The sequence below is a fragment of the Pinus tabuliformis genome, chromosome 9 (genome assembly GCF_031772625.1).
Source record: "Pinus tabuliformis cultivar Carrire ecotype Pingquan chromosome 9, CPIR1, whole genome shotgun sequence".
Lineage (NCBI taxonomy): Eukaryota > Viridiplantae > Streptophyta > Pinopsida > Pinales > Pinaceae > Pinus > Pinus tabuliformis.
The window spans coordinates 1,004,616,957-1,004,642,922 of NC_142307.1; positions in this window are offsets into that span (position 1 = coordinate 1,004,616,957).

Below are 25,966 nucleotides of genomic sequence, written 5' to 3' on the forward strand. Positions count from 1 at the left end.
CCCTTCATCAGACCTTGGCAATAGCTTGTCAGTAATAAGAAAAGAACATATCTTAGATATGAAAAGGAGGTTTCCTTTCATATTCCAGATTATTCAAAGCCCACCAAATTTCAGAGTACCAGATTTCTTAAGGACAACTCATATTCACTTGTTTCCACTCCTCCTCCACAACAACATACTGTCAAATGCCAACACTATAATTGAGTTGGCCATGTGAAAGACCATTGTTTTCATTAGATAAATTTTGAGGAAAAAAATGGGCCTCAAAATAAAAATGTACAACAAAATTAAACTTTATAAGAACCAATAAGATTTAATATGATGATGTCAATCATTGGGGATGATTCACCATTTTTGGAGTACAAAGGTTAAAAAATTAAAAGATAAAAAAATTTAAAAACTATTTTTCAACTCGTATTTTCAATTTGTCTCCCTATGATTTTACTGAAATTTTGAGCGGGAGCACTCGTTGGATGCAAAATTTTGAAGGAGCACCCATGTTTCATACTTTCAATGGACCGTACTACACAAAAAATGTAAAATATATGAAAAAACGTGATTGCAATCACGTTTTTTCATGTATTTCACGTTTTTCATGTAGTGGGGTCCATCAAAAGTATGCAACATGGGTACTCCTTGGATGAAAAATTAAATTCTGCATCTAATGAGTGCTCCCACCCGAAATTTGAGTAAAATCGTAAGGAGATAAGTTGAAAAAATATTTTTTTCTCTTTTCCCTCCAAAATTTGATGAGGTAATCTAATATTATTTTATTATTTCCACTATTATTTTATATATTCCTTAGAAGGCCCATTTTAGACCTCAAAATTTCTCTAATGGATCTTCACCCCTGTAAGAATTTGGTTAGCACAATCATCATTCAAACAAATGCTTCATAAACTAACCTCCTACAAGAACAAAGATTCACCTTGGATGGATCACTTCTTAGCAATGGGCTTTAACAACCAAGAAGATATTTCATTCATACCGTAGGATTTTTTCTCGCGTATTAAAAAGTCTTGTGGTTGAGATCTCTTCATCTTCTCACCTTGTATCTGACAGGAGGGGAATTGATGGTCATCTACAAGCCTCAAAGCCACATCAAGCGAGCCTTAGCCACAACCTGGACCTGTTGCCTGAAACTAGAGCTAGAGTCAATGATACCCATATTCAGAGTTGTAGCCAGAGATAAAGAAGCCCCTGAACGCCTTTGGTTGGTGGCCTTCCTTAAACCATCGTAGGTTGAGCCTCCCTTTTCAAGTTTAGTTTCTCCCTTTTTCTCCACAGGTTGAAGACCTTCCTTTTCTAGGTTGATGATCTCCCTCTTCAAAGCATCAAGGAGAAATTTCTCTAGCATAACAGTTCAACTTCTTGCCAGATTTGAAAGAGTTCATGGAATGAGCAGCAGAATGGTACAATATAGTACGGACCAAAACCATCATGATCAAGAAGAAGAATTAGTTGGAGAGGTAAAAATAAAATCCCCTTGATTGGATGGATACCCTCAAGGACTTGAAAGCTAAATTGAGGAGTTGCAAAGTAGATATTGAAATACTCATTAGAAAACAAGAAGAGTAGATAAAGATAAACACAATGTTGCTACAAAACCTCTCATACATGCAAATGTTGTTGCAACATGGGCCAACTAGTGTAGATATAGAAGGGTATCATAATGAAAAGATTGTGGAATTCCACGGGATAGCTCACAGTGCATAACTATGTTAATTAGTTCATAGAATTGTTGGAATATGTGCCATTTCTCAAAGATCAAAATATGAAAATACAATGTTTTCTCAAAGGATTGTCAAGACAATTTCAAGATAAGATAAAATTTGAGCCAAGACACTCGATGTCCTCATTGAAAAGGAAAACATTGTTATAAGCAGTTAGAAATTGAGGTAAAATTCCATATGATTTGGAAGAAGGGAAGGTCATTGAAATGTTGGAGTTGTGGAGGAGAACATTTGTTTTTTGAATGTCCTCAACAACAACAAAAGAAGAATAAACCATTTAAACTTTAGACACATCGACCCACAACCAACAATCGTAGAAAATTTTAGGGGCAAAATTTTGCCCTTGGGTGAAATTAAGCAATTTCAAATTTTTATTAGGAAAAATTTTTGTATCATATTTCTTATAAATTGCCCCAAATTTATTTTATAAAAAATTTTGGTATGGAGGTTAGCCTAACCTTATTTCAATGGATGGGAAAAAATAAATTTATCCTCTAAAATTAGGAGTTGCAGCGTTCCATTCGCCCCAATTTGCAAGAAGAGGTATTTATAATATCCATTTCTCCCTCCCCATTTGGTGTAAAATGACCTTGTTTCTTTCATTCACCATTATTTCATGGTATTGGGATTAATTTGGAGAAAATGGCCCCCATTTTGTAATTAGATAGTCGCAAAAGAACGATTCCTCTATATTTAAAAATTTAATTTTTATTATTATCTTTATTTTAAGATTCAATAGTCTTCATGCCATTCTAGGAGTTTGAATTTGGTTAGTCATATTCATATCTAATGCATGAGGGTTGTTTAAAAAGCTATGAAATTTGAATTTTAAAGTCAAGATTCAACAAGCAGTGGTACAGGTAACTCCTCTCAATATGTTATGTATTTTTTCCACATTGCAATACCTCTTGCAGCTTTTCCCTTTCCCTCTTGATTTTTTTGCTTCATTTTTGGGAACCATAATAAAAAAAAAAATGGAAAAGTCATGGGTTTTGGTCTGAAGCTTTAAAATTATAGTTTCAATATTATATAGATCTATACCTTCCGTTATTATTATTTTTGTATCTAATTGTTGGAGTTGTAACCACCCCTCCCACATTTACCCAATTTCACTGGCCTGCCAGAGTAAATATGAGACAAAGAGTTACTATCACATGACCCGACCTCCAGGCTCCAGTTATGGAAGTAGGACCTACAAACTGACCATAAACGACAAATCACAACACCCCTCAGGACTACAGGACACTTTAGGGCCAAAGGACCACCTCAAGTGACCAAACCCTGAGTTGGGGCTCGTTTTCACTAACCTAGACTCCCAACCACATGTTTTACAAGGCTTGGCTGTAGTTATAGGCCTCCAAGCACATGCACAACACTACCTCCATGCGGTTGTGACCCAATTTTCCCAGTTCAGAGGGTGCGATCCCGATATCTAAGCCACAATTCCAGGCCAGCCTCTAGACCACTACCCAAAACTTCTTGAGACTTTCGAGAATCATAATAGACGTGAAAACAAACATAAACATTCTAACTTGGAGACAGAACTTGACCTAGACTACCTAGGACACCCTAGACATTTCATCAAACACATGGAAAACATGTAAGTTACAGTTCATGAGTGCATATCTGATCATAATAGTCTAGATTCATTTGAGAATCAATGAGAAGGCCCTATGCCCTCTCCACATAGCTGCAATAACTCTATTAGTCCATACATTCATCCACTAATTGAGAGCTAAATGATTCATGACAAGAGGCATAGATAATAGACATCATATAACCAGAAAATAACCAACATGGAGATCAAGGCAACTCGGCCATAATATCACCAATATAATTACTACAATGCTCATAGATCACAATAAGTAAATGCCACATATTAACATGTGAAAATACCAACCAAGTCAAGGACTTCCACGTGCCACTTGGCCATATATTAGGTTGAACCAAATCTCTATTTTAGCCACCCCATGCCATATTCCAAGCATGAACGTGGGATCTCATGAATAAAGAAAAACAAACCCAAACTAGGGCTTCTAGAGGCCACACCATCTCAACCCTCAACAACAGTGATTCCACCTCCACAATAAAACATTACTAAAACCAACTAGATCGGTCTCTACCCAAGTTGTCTAGGGCTCTAGGAAATAGTAACTCCACCCACAACCTTCCAGGGCTCTAGAACATTTGTCCAACCCGGCTCTAGGGACTAGTAACTCAAACCACCAAGGACTCTAGAGTGTTTGACCCAACCTAGGCTCCAAGACTAGTAACTCAACCCAAGTTGTTCCAAGGCTTCCAAAGTGTTTTTTCCAACCCATAGCCATAAGGCACATGAGGACCAATCATAAAACAATCAAGTGGAAAAAACCCACAACACCATGGCTATCCAGGAAATGGTAAGAAAAGTCTAAAACCATTGTCAATACAGGAAATCTCCATTCCAATGACAACACAGAACCAACGAATAACATGCATATACCATGCATCTGAAAACCAGCAAGGAAATCACACATGTAACCTATTACGTATAAATAAATCTAGCTATAGTTGTTGATCCGCCTATGCCCTTGTGCTTTCCTTCTTTCATTTTCCTTCTTTCTCCAAATCCAATGTATGTCAAAGTGCTCCAAGAATTCTCCAAGAATACTTTAAGTGTGAAAGAGTATGAGAAAATGAGAGAATAGAAGAGAGCGCCACCCAAAAATTGTCAAAAATACCAACTAAAAAAAGCTAGCAATTGATTCTTGGAAGCCTTTTTATCATTGAGGCCTCTATTTTCTTCATTTTCCTTAAATTTCCCTCTCCTGTAAATTTGTGTCTCTTCACCTTCCTTTTCTCCTATTTTCCTTTATTTCGTAAATAAAATGCCAATTAATTTCACTTTGCCTTTGCAAATTCCTTTGAAAATTTCCATAGTCATTAATTAATCACAAGTGATTCCCATCACTATGTTTTTCCCAACATTCAGATTGGAATACATGTCCTGTGACCTTGATCTTATTTTATTTACATGGAAAATCAACTAGGGGTTGTTACAAACTGTTAGGTCTCTATAATACTAGTGATTCCACCATTACTATTGTCATTGTATCCCTTATTGTTATTGTTGTGCTCCTATTTTCCCCATATTGTTATTATTGTGCCACATAGAAGCCCACTATTGTTATTGTTGTGCCCTTATATTATTATTGTTATGTCGGCTTTGATTATATTTTGACCCCTTAGACTCCTATATATAGAAAGAGGTTTTGTCATTTGTATCATATAAGAATTGTTCATTTGTGTAACGTAAAGTAGGTTTCCCCCTCGAAGAGGCTGATTTCTAAGGCATTGATCCTTCTTTCCTATCTTTTTGTGAGCTAGTTTCATAACATTTGGTATCAAAGCTTTGGATTGTAGGGTTTCGCTGCTCCAAACAGGGCATCGTGGAATTTTCGCTATAACTCTTTTTCTGTGACATTTCGAAAGCTAAAATAAAAACCCATTTGAGCCAAAATCGTTCTAAACCTTGGGTCCGAATTTCAGACCTTGTGTCTCTATACTTTTGGATATATGATCTGAGGCCATTAGGGTTTTTGCAGACTCCCGAATTACATTCCAAACAGGTGATCTTGGGAAAATCGTCATAAATTTCTCTCTAAGCATCAGATTGAAATTTCGTAAGAAGTTACAGAAAGAGGATGGACTCTTGTTTTCTTTGTATATTTTTCAGATCCAAAGGTTGAAATAGTAACACGTGGCATGTCGTACAATTTTTCTCTACTGAAAAATTATATAATCAAGTCATCTTGGGAGATTGGGCATAACTCTTTCTTGGAGAATCCAATTTTGATCAGGATGGTAGCATTGGAAATAGGACTCAAAGGTATACTACATGAAGAAATTTCAGACCTTGGAGATCCGCAGTTACAAAGATACAATAGATTCAATATCAAGATTATACAAAGCGAAAAAGGGTGTGTAGTCTTTTAAAATTTTGCATAAGTTTGGGTTGAAAAAATAGTTTGAAGTTCAAAGGGCATAGTGAAGCATAATTATCATTAATGATGCTCCGAAGAAAGAAAATGGAAACACCTAGTAAGCAACCTGAATTCTCTAGCATGACTCATGAGGAAGAGGAAGAAATGCAACATGATATATCAAAATTACGAGACCAAGTGCAACAAATTTCACTCTCACAAAAAGGTAACAAAAGCTAAGATTGATGGTTGAAAGAAAGGCATGGAAGCTAAGATGAATGGCGTGGAAGCTAATATGAATGGCATGCAAGTTATGATGGATGGTATAGAAGAAAAACTGAAAGGCGACATGGAAGATTTTAAGATAGATTTGACTAATTTGCTACAAGAAATGCTTACTAATGGTGAAAGGTTAGTAAAGGAAACTCATAATGTGAACAAAAGGAACGTTAATCTTGATTTCATAGACTCTAACATTGGATTGAAGACCCACCATGTTCCAAAGATCGATATGAGGAAGTTTGATGGAAAGGATCTTGTAACATGGATACTACATATGGAGCAATATTTTGATCTCCATAATGTCCAAAACACACAAAAGGTACACACTGCAACTTTATATTTGGAACCAAATTAGTTTGTATGGTATAGATTGATTTTCTCTCATAAAAAAATTGTCACTTGGGAAATTGTTGCGGAATAAATGATAGCACATTATGAGGATACAAAAAGAAACACTTTTTTTAGCCAATTGATAAACCTCAAACAAAAGGGTTCAATGATGGAGCACATTGAGGACTTCCAAAAATTTAATATAAGGGTAAAAGATATTCCATAGGATCATAGGATTGATGTGTTCATAGGGACTTTAAAGGATAACGTCCAACATGAGGTTCGCCTTTGGGAACCTAACTAATTGGAGAAGGCATTCAGGTTGGAAAGAAAAATGGAAAGCAAAATTATGGCAACAAGGAAGCCTACCACTCACAACTATAAGGATGGGAGTGTTGTTTCCCCTAGCCTTCCACAACCTACAAGGTTGACACCCCAAAAATTGGAAGAAAAAGGAGAAAAAGGGTTTTTTTACAATTGTGATAGAAAATACACTAAAGGTCATAAGTGTACTAAGAAATTATTTTACATAGATTATGAAGAGGAGGAAGGAAAGGAACAAGAAATGTCAAAAGAAGAGGATATACACCAAGAACAAACCCTAGAGAAATAAGAAATGAAATTGTCCATATATTGTAATGCATTGGCCGGAATTACCACTTCTCAAACTATCCAGATAGAATGACATATCAAGAAGAAAAAGGTAATAGTGTTTATTGATTTGGGTAGTACCCATAATTTTGTTCATTGTAAGATATCCAAGGAATTGAATTTCTTCCTATATCCAACACCAGAGTGTCAAGTGATGGTTTCAAGTGGAGGAACCATAAATTTCTCTCGAAAGTGCCATAATATCAAGCTATCCATGGGATAATATTTATTGAATAGCCCAATGCTTTCCATACCAATGGGTGGTGCTAATGTTGTACTAGGAGTCTAATGGCTACAATCCTTGGGTACAATAGATTTTAATTTTCAATAGCTTTTCATGAATTTTTATTCGGAAGGAAAGGAAGTTGAATTAAGAGGTATCGCAGGGAAACCAGGAAAGATAATTAGCTCTAATGGAATGACAAAGCTTCTAAAGAAAGAACAACTAACCGTAATTGCACAATTGTGTTCACTAGAGGTTCCCACATCGAAATCATCTATTTCTCCAGATCTCCAAAAAGTCTTGGACAATCATTCCAAGGTATTTGAGACTCTCAAAGGTCTCCCACCTATTCCTGATCATGATCATGCTATTCATTTGATTCCAGGAAGTGTTCCTCCAAACATCAGTCCTTACAGATATCCCTATGCCCAAAGAGTTAAATTGAACTTATGGTTGCAGAAATGCTAGAGGCTGGTATAATTCAACCAAGTCAAAGTTCTTTCTTTGCTCCAGTAGTATTGGTGCACAAGAAGGATGGATCATGGTGCATGTGTCCGAACTATAGGGTGCTCAAAAAGCTCACTATTAAAGATAAATTTCCATTCATGTCATTGATGAACTATTGGATGAATTGCATGGATCAATTTACTTCACCAAGTTGAATCTCCGTTCAGGATATCATCAAATCAAAATGAAGACTAAATACATTCCGAAACAACATTTAGAACTAATGAGGGTCATAAAGAATTTTTGGTCATGCCTTTTGGCCTTACTAATGCACCTTCTACATTTCAAGGTTTGATGAATTCCATTTTCAAACCCTTCCTTAGAAAATTTGCGTTGCTATTTTTTGATGATATACTACTCTATAGCAAGTCTTGGAAGGATCATCTTCAACATGTTGACAGGGTGCTAAAACTATTGGAGGAGAAAGAATTATATGCAAAAAGATCCAAATGTTTCTTTGGATTACAAGAGGTGGAATATCTGGGTCATATTGTATCTCATGAAGGTGTTAAGTTAGACCCTATCAAAATTAAAGCCATTAAGGAATGGAAAATCCCCACATCCATAAAGCATTTGCGAGGATTTCTCAGATTGACAGGGTATTATCGCAAGTTTGTTAAGAATTATGGGAGAATAGCAGCACCTCTAACAACATTATTGATGAAAGGTGCATTTTTATGGACTCCAGAAGCAACGAAGGTCTTTGAACATCTTAAAGAGGCGATTTCCCAAGCACCGATCTTAGCCACGCCGGACTTCACAAAAACCTTTATTGTGGAATGTGATGCCTCAAGAAATCGAATTGGTGTTGTTTTAATGCAAGAAGAAAGACCCATTGCTTTCGAAATTCATCCAATCAAAGGAAAGTATTTACACAAATCTACTTATGAGAAGGAAATGTTGGCAATACTACATGCACTTAAGAAATGGCGACCCTACCTAATGGGAAGACACTTCAAGGTAAAGACGGATCATGATAGTCTTAAATACTTTTTAGAACAAAGATTATCTTCAGAAGAGAAGCAAAAATTGGCCACAAATATGTTAGGTTATGACTTTGAAATCATATACAAAAAGGGAAGCAAAATCTTGTGGTAGATGCACTCTCAAGAAAGGATGAGGATGTGGAAGCATCGCTTTGTGCCATTTATATTATCCAACCAGTTTGGATAACCAAAGCAAGGGATGAATGGAAGAATGATGAATAAGTGTGGGCACTAATTCAAAAGATACAACAAGATCCAATACATCTGATACATTTAGCTGGAAAATGATTCATTATGGTATAAAGATTGCTTATACCTATGCCAGAATTCCCAACTCAAACAAAATATTCTTATGGAATTGTACACCTTTCCCTTAGGAGGGCACTCAAGATTTTTAAAAAATTACCACAGGATTAAGAAGGATTTTTTTGGGGATGGCCTTAAATATGATATTCAAAAGTTTGTGGTGGAATGTTTGGTTTGCCAACAAAATAAAGTTTAAACAACTAAGACCCCGGGTCTATTACAACCTTTATCCATTCCAAGTCAACATTGGGATGAGGTTTCAATGTATTTTATCACGGGTTTACCCAAGTCCAAAGGAAAGAGTGTCATCATGGTGGTAGTTGACAGACTTACCAAGTATGCACACTTTTGTGCATTACCTCATCCATTTAAAGCCAGTACGGTTTATACTGCATTTATGGAAACAATTCAAAATCTACATGGAAACCCAAAGATTATTGTAAGCGACAGAGATCCCATTTTCACTAGAAATTTTTGGACAAAATTATTTTCTTGTTTTGTTAGTCATTTAGCTCATAGCTCATCTTATCATCCTCAATCGATGGGCAAACTGAGATAGTAAACAAATGTTTGGAAGGATATCTTCGTTGTTTTATATTTGATAAATAGACACAATGGGTCAAATGGTTTCCTTTGGTTGAATGGTGGTATAACACTTCCTTCCATATTGTAGCAAAAATGACCCCATTTATGGCACTTTATGGATATCACCCACCGTCCATCACATCATATTTAAGAGAAAATTCTAAGGTTCAAGCGGTGGAAGATCACATCGAGCATCATCAACAAGTTCTCCAACTCTTAAAGGATAACCTAACTTTGGCGCATAATAGAATGAAACAATAGGCATATCAATATCGCAGCGAAAGAAGTTTTGATATAGATGACTGGGTATTTCTATAGCTACAACCATATAAAAAAATGTCCCTCAAGCTAGCTAAGAAGGATAATAAATTACCACTAAAATATTATGGTCCTTACAAGGTGTTGCAAAATATTGGTACTATGGCATACAAATTGGAGCTTCACCCAATTTTCCATGTTTCATGCTTAAAGAAGGTTATTGGTGAAAAGCTCCCAGTTCAAACAATATTGCCAGAACTTGACGAGGAAGGAAAAATTATATTGGAACCTGAAGCAGTCATAGAAACAAGAACTCGACAGCTACGAAATCAATCAATTTCGGAGTATCTGGTCAAGTGGAAGAACTTACCCTGTAAACATTCCACATGGGAGGATGAGAATTTTATACAGAAGCATCCAAAACTTATAATCGTTGAGGACAACACGTTTTTGAAGGAGAGGGGCATGTTAGGTCCCTATAATACTAGTGATTCCCCCATTACTATTGTCATTGTAGCCCTTATTATTATTGTTGTGCCCCTATTGTCACCATATTGTTATTATTGTGCCCCATAGAAGCCCACTATTGTTATTGTTGTGCCCTTATATTATTATTGTTATGTTGGCTTTGATTATATTGTGACCCCTTAGACTCCTATATATAGAAAGGAGGTTTTTTCATTTGTGTCATCCAAGAATTGTTCATTTTTGTAATGTAAAGGAGGTTTCCCCCTAGAAGAGCCTGATTTCTAAGGCATTGATCTTTCTTTTCTATCTATTTGTGAGCTAGTTTCATAACACAAACCCTTCCCTCTTAGGGGAACACCATCCTCAGTGTTCAATGACACCTATGACCAGAAAAACATTGAAAAATAAAACATACTACCCATGGAGATTTATAACATAGCTCAATGCAGTATTTACAATGAAAAAGTACTGAAAACCATGACCAACATAACAAACATGACAAACATACTAATTATTGGAGCTTTATAACACACCCTGTTGTGGAATCTACAACAAAATCCACATATATACACATATACCAAAACCTCATTTGCTTGAACCAACAAATAATGAAGGATACATAGCCCGCATCTAATCAACCATCTCCCATGTAGTTTTATTTAGCACAAAGTGCTCCCACTGCACTCTAACCTGCTCAATTGTTGTTTTTTGGAGCATGAGTTGTTTCCGCTACAATATGCATTGTGGTTCTGGCTGGAATTCTCCCTCTAGTTCCACGTACAATACAAACCAATCAATCACATTATCAACATCCTATACATACTTCTTAAGCAATGAAACATGGAAAACATCATGGACTTTCATTATCATAGGCAGTGCAATTTGGTAGGCCACTGGTCCAATCCTCTCAAGTATCTCAAAAGGCCATCAATATCAAGGTGCCATCTTGGCACATGATCCAATCCTCAAGGATCTCTTCTTGGGCATGATGCGCAAGTACATATGCTCCCCAACCTGAAACTCCTTAAATACCCCGTGTTTATTGACATAACTCTTCTGTATGTCCTGTGTTGCCTTCAAGTTCCTCTTAATAACCTGGATTTCTTGTTCCTTCTCTACCAACATATCTTATCTAATCAATACCATGTTCACTCAATCACTCCAGTTGATAGGAGTATTGCAAATCTACCCATAAAGTGCCTCAAACAAACTCATCTTCAAGGAATCTTGATACCCATTATTATACGTAAACTCTACCAGTGGAAGATACTCTTCCCACTTCCTATGTTGATGCATGAGATACATCCTCAACATGTCCTCAAAAATCCTATTATCCCTCTTTTTCTGTCCATCTATCTATACATGATATGTTTTACTGAAGGCCAACTCCATCCCCAAATTTGCAAACGACCCTTTCCAAAACCTAGAAGTGAAATTTGCATTTTTGTTAGATACAATGTTCTTAGGAACTCCATACAACCTCACTATCTCCCTGATGAAAATATGAGCTACCTCACTAGTTTAATTTGTAGACTTGACTGCAATGAAGTGCACTACCTTACTTAACCTATAAACCATAACCATAATATAATTATGCTGCTTCGATGTCCTCGACAAACCCATAGTGAAATCCATAGGAATTACCTCCCAATTTCACTCTGGAATCGGAATTAGCTGTAATAGACCACATGGATGCTTACACTTTGTTTTTACTTGCTAACAATCCAAACATCCTGCAACAAAATCAGCCACTGCTTTCTTCAAGTTTAGTCAATGATATAATTTCTTAACTATTTCAATGTTTTTTGATATCCTGGGTGATGTGAATATGGCTTAACATGAAACTCCATCAAGATAAGCTTCTTGAGATCACTATCAGCTGGTACATAAGTCTTGTTTCTAAATTTGGCCAAGCCATCTCCCATGAGATGATAATCCACATCCTGGTCACTTGTAGCCTATTGTTGTAACATGTTCTTCATCTGTGATATATGTCATAATGTTGTCCTTCCTGCAGGATTCACTCTTGTAAATTTGTCCCATAACAACTCACTGTTGCAATGTGATTTACCTACACTCTACTATTAAGAGCATCTGCAGCCCTATTCTCCTTTCCCTTAATGTACTCGATCTTGAAGTCAAACTCACTAGCCAAGCATCTAGCTTTCTTGGAATTCATATTAGTTTGATTAAACAAGTACCCCAACCCACTATGACCACTCATCAAAATAAACCATCTACAAAGAAGGTAATGTCTCCACATCTTAAATGCATGAATGATAGTTGCCAACTCAAGATCATGAGTTACATAATTATGCTTGTGCTCATTCAACTCCCTTGACTCATAACATACCACCTATCCTTCCTACATCAAGACTCCACCAAGTCCTCTCTTGCAAGCATTTGTACATATCACAAACTCTTTGTCAGGATATGCAATCTTCAAGACCGACATTTGTAATAAAATGCTTCAACTGCTCAAAACTAGTTGCACACTCCTTAGTCCATTCAAACTTCTTTCTTTTTCACTGCAAGGATGTAATAGGATAGGAAAATCGTGAGAAATTCCCGATGAACTGCATGTATAACCTGCTAATCCCATGAATTATCTAACCTCACCCACATTCCTAGAAGTTTCACATTCCATGATAGCTCTGATCTTTTCCAAGTCCACTGTTATACCTTCCTTGGAAACAACATGTCCCAAGTAATGAACTTTTGCCTGAAAGAAACTCCATTTTCTAAGCTTGGCATACAACCGATGCTCTCTCAGTAATGTTAACATTGTTTCTAGGTGTTATGCATGCTCTTCCTCATTCTTAGAATATATCAATATGTCATCAATGAATACTATCACAAACATTTCCAGATAAGGATGCAACATGCTATTCATCAGCCATATGAAAGTAGCTGGATAATTAGTAAGACCAAATGGAACTACTACAAAATCATAATTCCCATACCCAGTATGGAATTTGGTTTTGTATATGTCCTCTTATTTGATGTGTACTTGATGATATCATGATCTCAAGTCAATCTTCGAGAAAAATGTTATTCCCTTCAACTGATCAAACAAATCATCAATCCATGGAAAAGGATACCTATTCTTGATAATCACCTTTTTCAACTATTTGTAATCAATACACAACCTGAGAGTACCGTCCTTCTTAAAAAAAAAAACACTCGTGCACCCCAAGGTGACACTCTTGGCCTAATGTTTCCCCTATCAAGAATTTCCTGAAGCTGCAAATTCAATTCCACCAACTCTAGAGTGATCATCCTATAAGGTGCCTTTGCTGTTGGTGCTTGCTGTGGAGGCAAATCCCCTCTGCGGACAGAGGCGATCCCTACTAGCCCAAATGGGGTCTAGTAACAATCAAACAACGCTAACACGCAGGTTCCTAATTGCAAATCAAAGACCGATGATGAGGGCCTACCTGGATTCCAACGCTAGTACTTGTACAAGAGTCGTCACTCTCGTTCCTTTGCTCCGGCTAGTCACAATCCCCACGATCCTCATGAATAGACACCTGCACATGCAAAGAATGACACAAACACAAGCATAAAATCCAATAGATGCAACTATATATCAGTCAGAAAGGATATAACTCAATCATCATTAGAAAAGACAATAAGAGTGGAACCATAATGATAGTCGTCTATTATTGATAAACAAAGAAGAATACAACCATAGTTCTGACGTCAAATCCTCCTTTGGCTGGGCGATCAGCAGCACATGCCTTGCAAAGCTTGTTGGGAATGGGGAACAAGCCTCTTTCTCCTTAGTCGCTTGGATAAGAATCTCCTCACTTTAGATTTAGCCTCATGGGAATGAATAATGCTCCCTGTAGCATGAACTTGGAAATTCTCAGACTTTGAGACTTAGAATTTGGAACTTGGAGACTCTAACTTGTCAAAGGCAAAAGGACAAGCTTTTATAGATAGAGGAGAAGGAGTTAGGGCCATCCACAAGATTCATGGGATTTGGCTTTATCACTAAGAAGCTTTCATGAGAGGCGGAGAACTACTTCCCTTCTATGGAGATTCGAAGCCAAACTGACCCAACTCAATATAGATTCAGTTCATGAGTGGGTTAGGAAGAACCTTCGTAAGTTGGTTTGTTAAAAACTTTACCCAACTGGGTTGGCGCGAGTGCGACTCTGAGACAGAGCGCCATCTGGCGTGCCCTCTTTGGAGGATTTCCCCCATTGGCACGAGTGATACACAGTGGAACCGCGCCAATGGAAAAAGGGATATTTTTATGGGTATTTTCAGAAGGTGTCTTCAGGGCATACAAAGTACATATTCAAGGGGATACAATGCAAGTGTTTTCAGGTTATGTCACTTCTCACAGGTCCTGGAATAAGTCCTGCAATGTGTAGGAGAAGGGGTAACAGGGATGGTGACAAATTACTGAGTAACAGATGCCCTCTCAAGCATGAAGCCAGAGAGAGAGAGAGGGGTGAAATGCTTTACAAGAACATGGCCAACTGAAAACACTGCCGTCATAGAACCTGCATGGAGAAGTACAACTGATATCTCAAGTACATGATGTATGTGGTATGGGCGCAACCATCCATAACAGAGTACATAAAAATCCAGATCCAAGGTATGGGCGCAACCATCCAGTAAGGATCGATAAGTAGACTCAGGCATGGTCGCAGCCATCCAGCGAATGAGTCATGTAATGATCATAATAATCCACAAAATCGCAACCTGGATCTCAACAGACAAAATCCAGGGTCTTGCGCCCCATCTCAACCCGAACAAAGTACAAGTTCAAGCATGCGAATATGGGAGTTGAAGTCGAACATGCAAGAACATCATCTGATTACCAGTCAATGATGAAAACTGTTAATAGACGCAAGAGGTACCACCAATAATGACAATGATCCTCAAGGTACTATAGGTACAATCTACGACATGCGAATCAGTGAGCTGGTGTCGAACACCCGTAGAATCATTCGATCGGAGGCCAATGATGAAAACCTCGCGTCGAACGCGAAGAACCTGCCATTGAGGCATGCAGGCTCCAAGGCACCTGAAGGGAGTCTCTAGGTCAACTTCCTGGATAATGAGCTGAAGTCGACAGGAAGTGACCTTGATCAAAGGTGGGCCATAATGTTTCCCACATCATCGACACGAGACAGAGAAGGATAATATGTTTTGTGTGAGGTATCAGAGGGAGGTTGAGTACTCTGCAGAGGTCAACTTCTCTTGAACATATTGGCGGCACGATAGTGGACATGGCAGTATTTGACATTAAATGATCAGGGGTCATGGTGACAGGGAAATGAGCAGATGAGAGGTCAAACAGGATAACCCAAACCTACGGAGGCAAGTGTAAAAACAAGATGAGATATCCCCACCCAGACACGAATGCAGACAAGTACCATGTTCAAGAGTGACATACTGCCGACACGACAATAATTGTGGTTCAATTTTTCCCCACCATTTCTGGCGAGTACCCCAATTATTTTTATCAACAATCTTGACGAGGATAGCATATGCTTGAAAGGCGTCATTTCGATGGAATTCGATGTCATTAAGTTTTAACGAGTCTAACAAAGGAAGGACTCGACGCCTTTTCATGTTTATAGAGTCTGAAAAGATAGCAGAAAAGGAAACTCCAGGGGGGTCCTTTTTCGTAAAGTTGTGTCTCTCGAGCCCGAAAAAGTATAAAACAAAGCTCGAAAGAACCGCCCGACCAGTATGATCGAGGAGTACTTTTTGTAAGTAGTAACTTCGACCCGAAAAAGTAAAAAAGCGATCAGAAGCACATCGTTTCGTAGCCAATAACGAGTCTGAAACGACAAAAACCCGACGATCTTTTTAAGTTTAAACAGTCGAAAAAAGAGCTTAAAGATGACCGCCTCTCATTTACATTTAACGAGTCGAGAGGAATAACTCGGCATTCTTTTCACGTTTAGAGAGTCAGAAAAAAGCAAAAGGGTGACTCCAAAGTGACTTTTTCGTGTATTTACCGAGTCTGAAAAAAGTATAAAATACAACTCGTTTCGTCGCCTAAGCCGCACAAACACCTATTGCTGCACAAAAAGCCAGTGTAAAATCCATTTTCCACACAAATATATATTAAAATATTCGTAAAATGACTTTTAAAACCTATTTGAGGGTCAAAAAGTTATAAAATGGGTGAAAATAGTAAAACAAAAAATTACTTTTCACTTTTACCTTTGGAGAGCGAAATTAGGGCTTTTGGTGTGCAATCTTCAAGCGTCGATTGCGACAGATCCAGTTGATCATTCGGAGCGTCGTCAGTGTCAGGTAAGAGGTCTCTCCCTTTGCTCCATTTTTGTCTGTTTCAAATTTGTTTTAAATTGCTTTTTCATCCTTTATGAGAGGACTTTAAAAAATGAGGGTTGCGCCCATTGGCGCGGGTTCCGGGCACGGACCCGCGCCAATGGGGAAACTTTCCCAAAAGGCACGCGCCCATTGGCGTGACTATTTTAGAAACAGTCGCGCCAACGGCCGCGCGGGTTTTTTGCTCAAATTTTAACCATTTAAAGCAATTTTCGCTGCATTTTAAAATTTTCCAAGGATCTAATTCAATGTTTTAACCTTGTGAACGCAGAGAAACGATCAAAATGGCAATCCAGTGGAAGGAAAGGGAGCATGACCAGGTAGACGAATTGGCCATAGCAGATGAGGGCTGCATGGAAGCTCTCAGAGCTTGCGGGCTCAAGAAACTTTTCCTAGTGTCCTATTTACGAGCTCAGCCAGAGCTCTTGTAGTATTTGATTAACTTATGGGATGAACAGGAACAGGTGTTCTGAATATGGGACCAAACATTGGAATTAGATGTATCTGATGTCTACTTCCTTACTGGATTGTCGCGACGAGGGCCGGTACCCCGATTGACTGGTAGCAGGCCATCTGGAGAGAAGATGGAAGAGGTGAAGGCCCGAGTTTTCCCAACTGCAAAGTATGGGTCGGGCAGCACGAAAGTGGATATCCCCACTGTTGAGGACCTGACACTCAGGGATTTACTATTCACCATTACACGAGCTATGGGGGCACAGGTGCCCCACAAAGCTACGAAGAACCACTTGATCTTGGCGACATAGTGCCTTAGTCCGACGGTCTTCAATTGGGCGTCAGCTATGACGACCAATATGAAGAGGCAGCTAACGAAGGCCAAGCGCGGCAAGCTACAACAGTTCAGGTACGGCTCCATCTTGGTGGCATTCTTCTTGGAACGTGTGCCACTCTTCCAGGGCCAAGGGGCCCTTGTTCCTGACCTGGCACCTCGAGAGCCGAGGCTGGCTCGTTGGGCAGCACTGATGCCGAGAGGGGGAGGCGGTCAACAGATGTCATTCAGACCCAAGTTTTTTGTGTGGCTTCGCCGCCAGTTGATCGTGGTGGAGGACTGGCCGTATGCGGGGACAGACTTCATTGGTGACCCTGACCTCCCACTGCCAGAGGGGGAGGACTGGGATGAGGAGATAGGTATGGCCTCTTTTTGATTTTGTGTTTTATGATTTTTTTTTAATACATGTCCGTTCTAACAACAGTTATATGTGTATGCAGATGTTGGCCTAGCACGCCCAGTTGGCATGTCTCCTATCGCGCGGAGAAACCAGCTTGCAAACCAGCCTGTAGCTGACCTTTAGCTAGAGGGTGTTGAGGGAGGAGAGTTGATACAGAACCTCGAGGGGCTAGTCCGGGGGATTCCAGACTATGCCCGGCTGGCAGATGTCCCACCGGCGTACCAGAGATATACAGTGGGAGTGCCCACTCGCATCCATTGTCTCTTGAAGCGCCTAGTGCGTGCAGTAACGTGCTATCATGAGCACCACAGGGATTAGACATCTAGGGTTTATTTTCATGCATATTTTTTGAGAGACATGTATTAAGACGAACATGTATATTTTTTGAGCTATGTGATGCACGCTGTGCAACATTTCGACACATATATATATGCCTATTTTGGATGGATCTTTTACATGTGATGATGTTTTTATATGCTATGCAGATATCTAACACAAATGTAATCTAATGTATCAGTTGCATAACAAACGACCCAATGCGAAATGTATTTAATCACATATTTTATTTTTACGCAAGCTTAAAAGCACACATGATAACACATATGCAAACTATGCTTGGAAATGGATTTTATTTTTATGCAAGATTAAAAGCACACACATGCAAACTATGCTTGAAAATAAGGGAAACAGGCATGCCCCCCAGCATGATGTCTCAATTCGAGGTACATGCCCCCCAAGCTTTAGTCCATTGAAAATGGAGTGAAGGTTGACAATATTGTGATCGCACTCGAATTGCACGAGCTCATGTTTCATTATTTTAACGAGGTTGACACACTTAAGAGAACTGTCCTCGTGACACCTAGTTTCATTTGTTAAGGAGCTTGACACAGGATAAGAACTATGCGACCCAGTTTCATTTTTTAAGGAGCTTGACATAGGAAAGTGAACTATGCTCCGAACGAACTTCATCATAATGAACAGGAAGTCGTCACTTCCAAGAATGGCACTCCCGGTGGAAGGACAACATCTTGGAAGTCAGGACCCAATGCCCCCAGGACATTATGCACAACGGCATCATCATGGGATACAGTCATGGGGTAGGTAGCCACGTAGTTGACCTGTGGTGGGACAGACACAACCGGTGGGTAAAAACTAGGAGGGGGCGGCAGTTGCGCAGGAGGCACCGGGGGACTAAAGAACGATAATTGATCTATAGTCACGATTCTTCCGTTGTTTGGAAAGCAAACCACACAGAAAAGCGAAGAGACAAGGGCCCCCATGGAATAAACATAGTCACGGCCAAGGAGAAGACTGAAATCTAAAGCACCTTGGACAACCAACACGTCCATATAGACGGTTTTGCCTCCCAAAGTAATAGGAAATTTTGGGAGGACCCCTAGAGGTTGTCTGGTTCCCCCGTCAAATGCTAACAGATTCTGTGCGACCGGCCCAAGCTGCGAGGAACCTAAAGCTTGCTAAGTAGTGGACGACATAAGAATGACAGACGCACCTTCATCCAAAAACAGTGCCAGGTACTGCCTTATCATAGGCAAGCACTGTAATATGGAAAGGCACATGGGATGGAAGGCGGAAAGTAGTCAGGTGACTCTAGTCGAAGGAGATGGCCAAACTACTTGGTGGGGGAATCGTATGATTTCCCCCATGCTCTATAGGAACCTAAGAAGGACTTTCGGGAGCAGCTGGGATAGGAGAGTCATTTCTGGACTCAGGGGAATCCGAGGAGACGAGAAGAACATGGGCTTGATGCTCTTCCGAAACAGAGTGATCGACCGATGGTGAGCTTGAGTCGACACCTTTTCGACCAATGGTTGGTCTGGAACAGGCTTAGCATAGCCTGGTTCGGGAAGAGGAGCCTGGACAAGAGAAGAATCTAAGTCAATCTCTTTGTCAACAGGGAGAGGGTTTGAAGAGATCCTTTGATAACCAACAGGAAGTTGGGGTGAAGAATCTGTAAGACTTTCCAAAACAACGGAAGCTTTATCCATGAGCGGACAAAGGTGAAGGGGATGATTGCCCTCACATAGTCTACAGGGAATTCGAATCTTTCCTTTCTTTTGAATGTTGTCAGTTGATAGGATGGCATCGCCATGAGCTTCAGAGGACGATGAGGGACAAGCCGGATCGCGAGACCATACTTCAAGGATCTTGGGAATGCCAGGACAATCACGAAGAAGGTGGTCATCCTTGCACAATCTACAAGGAAATTTGACCTTCCGTGGAGGAGCAGAAGGTGGCTCGACTTGAGTTGTACTTTTAACCTCTCGCTTAGGAGACTTCTTCTTCTTCTTCTTAGCCACCTGGTTACTTGAATCCAGACTTTCACCAGGCGAAGTAGAAGATGAGGACGTAGAAACAGGCAAAGAAGGGGAGAGGTCCACCTTAGAACCAGCAGTTGAGACGGTAGGGACCAGAGAGGTTGAGAACAACCAAACAGGCAACCCAACAGTTAACCCAGGAAGGGACAACATTGCCATGTAAGGAGCGCCAACATTTCCAAAAGGAGGGGAATGACCAAGATTCCCATAAGAGGGGATGCCTGGGTTGGTAAACTCCGGAAAAGTTGCCATAACAAATGAGAAAGAACCCTACTCAAACTAACGCAAACAAGATATAACCGGGTAAATGTGAATCGTGGCCGAATAAATTTTAAGACGCAAGGACATAACTTGACCTTTTCATTTTTTAAGAGTCGAGAAAAGGACAAAAATATGACTCTAGTCGCCTTCGAATGTTTAATGAGCCTGAAGTGACAAGTGCTCAGATGGACCTTTTCTTTTAGGGAGTCTGAAAAGGATCAAAAGTGACTACTCTGGAGAGATAGGCAAAAGGGTTTACCAAACAAATCCGTAAAACTGCATATAAACCTTGGCAGTCATATGAAAACCAAGGACTTTCCGTACGACAGTCAATCTTCCCGAATGCTGTGTTCGGTGCGTCACAGCTTGTAAGGTGGCAGACACAGCTTCCTATGGATAAAGGATGATAACCTAGTGGGGTCTCCCCATATACTCGACGGTACGTGGGAGCTCAAATCCGTGCTAGACCACTATTGCGTCACGGAAGGAGGAATCACCCAAACTTGAGTGAAACAAGAGTGAATAGGTTTAACGACGCTGGAGCACGTCTCTAGCCTAGACCTCTAAATGTGTGCGTTATGTTCCAATGCGTTGTTAGATTCATTCAGTTCATTTTAAAGTTGATCTTGTATTAGGTTTCAGTTTTCAGGCCTTACCGTATGTAATCTCTCAAAATTCTCTAAATGCAAACTATATGCCAAAATATGTCATTTCATTCTATGAATGCTAGTTACGAGAGAATTTGAGAGCTTTCACACAAACGAAATGATCACAAAACAACAAAGAACTTCCCTAATGCAGCTAATGGAAATTAACAAACTCTTCTTTAAGATCACTAATCACTAATCAAAATGAAAAGTTCTAATTCTCATTAACTAATACAAAGAAAAAGAGATTTTTTCTTTTGTTGATGGCAAAGTGCATTAAACAAACTTTGAGAAATGACAAAAAATAAATTCTATTCAATACAAGCACATTCAGTTCCCTAAATCACCAAGCAAACCTCCGAAGGACAAGAAAAGTCCCAAAGAGACCAATGAGCCATGTAATCTAGGCTCAAAATGAGACGAAGCGGAATTCAAGTGAAAGCGAAGCAAGTCACCCAAATAACGCAATAAAATGATTAACAACCACTAAACGAGTGCAAGGGAGCAATCAGAAAGTTGACTAGACTAATAGAAGACCAAAACTCCTAAGGAAGGCTCGACACACAAAGCCACTAGATGCCCTAGGGCTAGAAATGTGAAATCGATAGAAAATGGCAAACATCCAAAGGGTAAAGGTAATCTATGCACAATTCACTTGAAAAGTATGCAAATGTAATCTATGCACATTCTGAAAATGAGAATTCTAATTATGCAAGTGTGATCTATGCAAGAGAATTCTCAAACACAAGATGATTCTAATGTAATCCAAGAACCAATCAAGTGCAAATCAAGAAAATTGGGTGCAAGTTCCAAAGATCAAAAAATAAAAACACTCAAAGGCGATTAACACTCATACACAATTTAGCCCCCCCCGGTGAATGAGGGGGAAATTTTTTTGCAAAAACAAAAGCAAAAAGATGCAAAATTGTGAAAAGACTGGGACAAACCTCCAAGTAATGACCAAAGGAAATCAAATTAAGAATTTCTCAAAAAAGATACTCAAAACCAGTCAAACAAGACTCCAACACACTCAAATAGTCGAAAAAAGGTACCCAGAACAAAAACCAAGCTCATGAGGCTCAGAAACAAGCAAACTTCAAAAGTTCCCAGGCCTGGCGCGACTATCAGGCTGAAAATAGCGCCTTTCAGGAATTGGCGCGAGTTGTCAATGTGCAACTTGCGCCAATTGGCGCGACTGTAACTCTATAAAAGAGCGCCAGCCGAGTTTTCTATGGAAAAATAAAAAACAAACGAGCCAAAGCTAAGTCAGCAGTACCCAAGTACACCAAGGGGCAAGAAGAAACACATGGACTCAACCCAGAAAGCTAATCAAGTAGGAGAAACCAAGAAACAACCAAGAAACAAGGCAAGTTCCAAGCCGTTCAGCTCGTAAACCAAACCGGAGATGGATTGAAGTGGCGTTGATCTACTTTGCTAATGCGGAGCAATAGCGTTTTGAAGGCTATCTGGCTGTACTTCAGGCTCCGTCTAAAGTTTACAAATAAAACAACAAGACAAAACAATGAACAAGACAAAAAGCCAACTCCCTAGTTGAGTCGCCAAATTGTTGTGGAGGTAAATCCCCTCTGCGGACAGAGGCGATCCCTACTAGCCCAAATGGGGTCTAGCAACAATCAAACAACACTAACATGCAGGTTCCTAATTGCAAATCAAAGACTGATAATGAGGGCCTACCTAGATTCCAACGCTAGTACTTGTAGAAGAGTCGTCGCCCCTGTTCCTTTGCTCCGGTTGGTTACAATCCCCATGATCCTCATGAATGGACACCTGCACATGTAAAGAACGACACAAACACAAGCATAAAATCCAACAGATGCAACTATATATCAGTCGGAAAGGATATAACTCAATCATCATTACAAAAGACAATAAGAGTGGAACCATAATGATAGTCGTCTATTATTGATAAACAAAGAAGAATACAACCATAGTTCTGACGTCAAATCCTCCTTTGGCTAGGTGATTAGCAGCACATGCCTTGCAAAGCTTTTTGGGAATGGGGAACAAGCCTCTCTCTCCTTGGTCGCTTGGATAAGAATCTCCTCACTTTAGATTTAGCCTCATGGGAATGAATAATTCTCCCTATAGCATGAACTTGGCAATTCTCAGACTTTGAGACTTAGAATTTGGAACTTGGAGACTCTAACTTGTCAAAGGCAAAAGGAAAATCTTTTATAGATAGAGGAGAAGGAGTTAGGGCGATCCAAAAGATTCATGGGATTGGCTTTATCACTAAGAAGCTTCCATGAGAGGTGGAGAACTACTTCCCTTCTATGGAGATTCGAAGCCAAACTGACCCAACTCAATATAGATTCAGTTCATGAGTGGGTTAGGAAGAATCTTCGTAAGTTGGTTTGTTAAAAACTTTACCCAACTGGGTTGGCACGAGTGCGACTCTGAGACAGAGCGCCAGATGGCGCGCCTTCTTTACAAGATTTCCCCCATTGGCACGAGTGATACACAGTGGAACCACGCCAATGGAAAAAGGGCTATTTTTATGGGTATTTGCAGAAGGTGTCTTCAGGGCATACAAAGTACATACTCAAGGGGATACAATGCAAGTGTTTTTAGGTTATGTCACTTCTCACAGGTTCCAGAATAAGTCCTGCAATGTGCGGGAGAAGGGGTAACAGGGACGGTGACAAATTACTGTGTAACAGTGCTACTCATGGCATCAACTCAATAGAAAATTCCACTTCCCTATGAAGTGGTAGCTATGAAATATCTATTGGAAACAAATCCTCAAATAGTTGTAAAACCGGATACCTCTTCAAGACTTCAACATCCTCAATATCCTTCCCTTTGTCACTAGAAATATGAATTGCAAACAATACACACCATTTCTTGCATGGTTGTGACCATTCTTACTGACGTAGGCTTCTTCTTACCCTCCAAATTTATCCTCTCTCCATCTTCATCCAAGCACTCGATAGCCTTATCGTAAAAATTACCTTAGTCATGTGAATGTACAACCAATCCATACCCAAAAACATATTGTATGATCCCAACAGAAGCACATTTATATTTGTTGATGTAGACATACCATTCAACTCAAATGCACAAGATCTTACCCAATGATGAAATTTTTCTTTGTAGCAGTGTAGCCAACTGAACCAACCATGACTCGACATGCACTTATTTATTCAAGCAACACTTATCCACTAGGTCAAGAATAATATAACTATATTTAGATCCAGGTTCAATCAAAATAGAAACAACTTGATCACAAATCTTACCTTCCATCTCGATAATAGATGATTGATGATCATCCTGCCTATTATCCAATGTTGCATAAATACGATGAATACTTTTTCCAACATATATAATTGTCTGTGCCTATTAAACACTATAAATATATGGTTTGCTAGTGACCCTAATGTTGTGGACAATCTCTCCAGCAATGCTCTCCACCACAAATCAAACACTACAAGGGATTTCTGCCATCACCCTCGTTCTACTCCTTAGACTGAAATCCTTTTCCTATGTCAACTGCATTAAATTTCGTATACATTGCTACATTCTCCTTGTTACCTACATCCTGAGGTCTTCCTCACTTCTTATCCCATTTTCTCTTAGTTCTGTTATTACCTTTCAAACCCTGCTTAGGCTCTGACTTATGCTTAGACTTCTCATAAAAATATTTTAACTTCCCAATTACTTCTTCTAATGAACAAGGCTCATCATACTCAGTCTGATCCTTGAATGCTAAAGGAAATCCACTAATGAATCTTTTAACTTTCATCTTCTCGTCCTTAAGATATGGAATGTACCTCAATATCTCCAAAAATTTAGTCGTATACTCATCACTTGTCATAGAACCCATCTTCAATTCATAGAAATCCTTAGCCTTACCATCATAGTATCTTTTTGAAAAGTCTTTTGAACTCATGCCAACTCATCTCCTCTGTCTTGATACCTCTGACATTCTTCACATCGTCCCACCATATGTTTGCTTTTCCTTTGAGACTGAAAATGGTTATCCTGGCTTTCATAATCTTTGTATAGTCATGCAACTCAAATAACTTCTTCATCACAAGTAACCATGCTTTTGCATCTTCTGATTTCTTCAATTTTCCTTCAAAGGTAGGAGGCTTGGCTTTCTTAAACTCATCCAACTAGGAATACTTCTCATTCCTCCTGTAAGGATGATAACAATGATGACCATGCTGCCTATCTAAACCAAAACTAGAATAGAACCCATAACCACCACCTCCCTTGTCAAGTGTATCCATCCATCTGTCACCTCCGACCGTGTCATCCATGTCCGACATGTTCCCTCCATGAGACCTACTACCATATGCCCTATTTTTCCTTTCTTCCTATCCATAACTAATCTATGGTTGTCCCTGTCTCTTTAAATCTAATAAACTCTAAAGAATCACTACATTGACCTCTGCTTTCTTTTCATGTTCCCTGGCAAGTCTTTCTTGTGACTGAATGATCTTATCATTATATTCTTTACAACTTTTGATTTCTTCCTTTAAACTTATCAAGGTGTCTACTATGTCAAGAGAGTACTCATCTCTTTTTTTCTCATCTGATCTATAGAAAGATTCATGTGAACTATAATCCACAATCTTTCTTGTCATCTCTGATCTTCTACTTCCTGCAAACATGTCATGTCATATAGCCAAATATAAACATAATCCAACATCCCTTAGTGAAGTTCAAGGGAGACTATCTCGTCTGCACAGTTAATCTGTGTTATGAAACCAACTCACAAAAATATAGAAAGATAGATAAATGCCTTCAAAATAAGCCTCTTTGAGGGGGCAACCTCCTTTACATTACACAAATGAACCATTCTTGGATGATACAAATGACAATGCCTCCTTTTTATATATAGGAGTCTAAGGGTTCATAATGTAATTAGAGCTGACATAACAATAATAATGTAAGGGC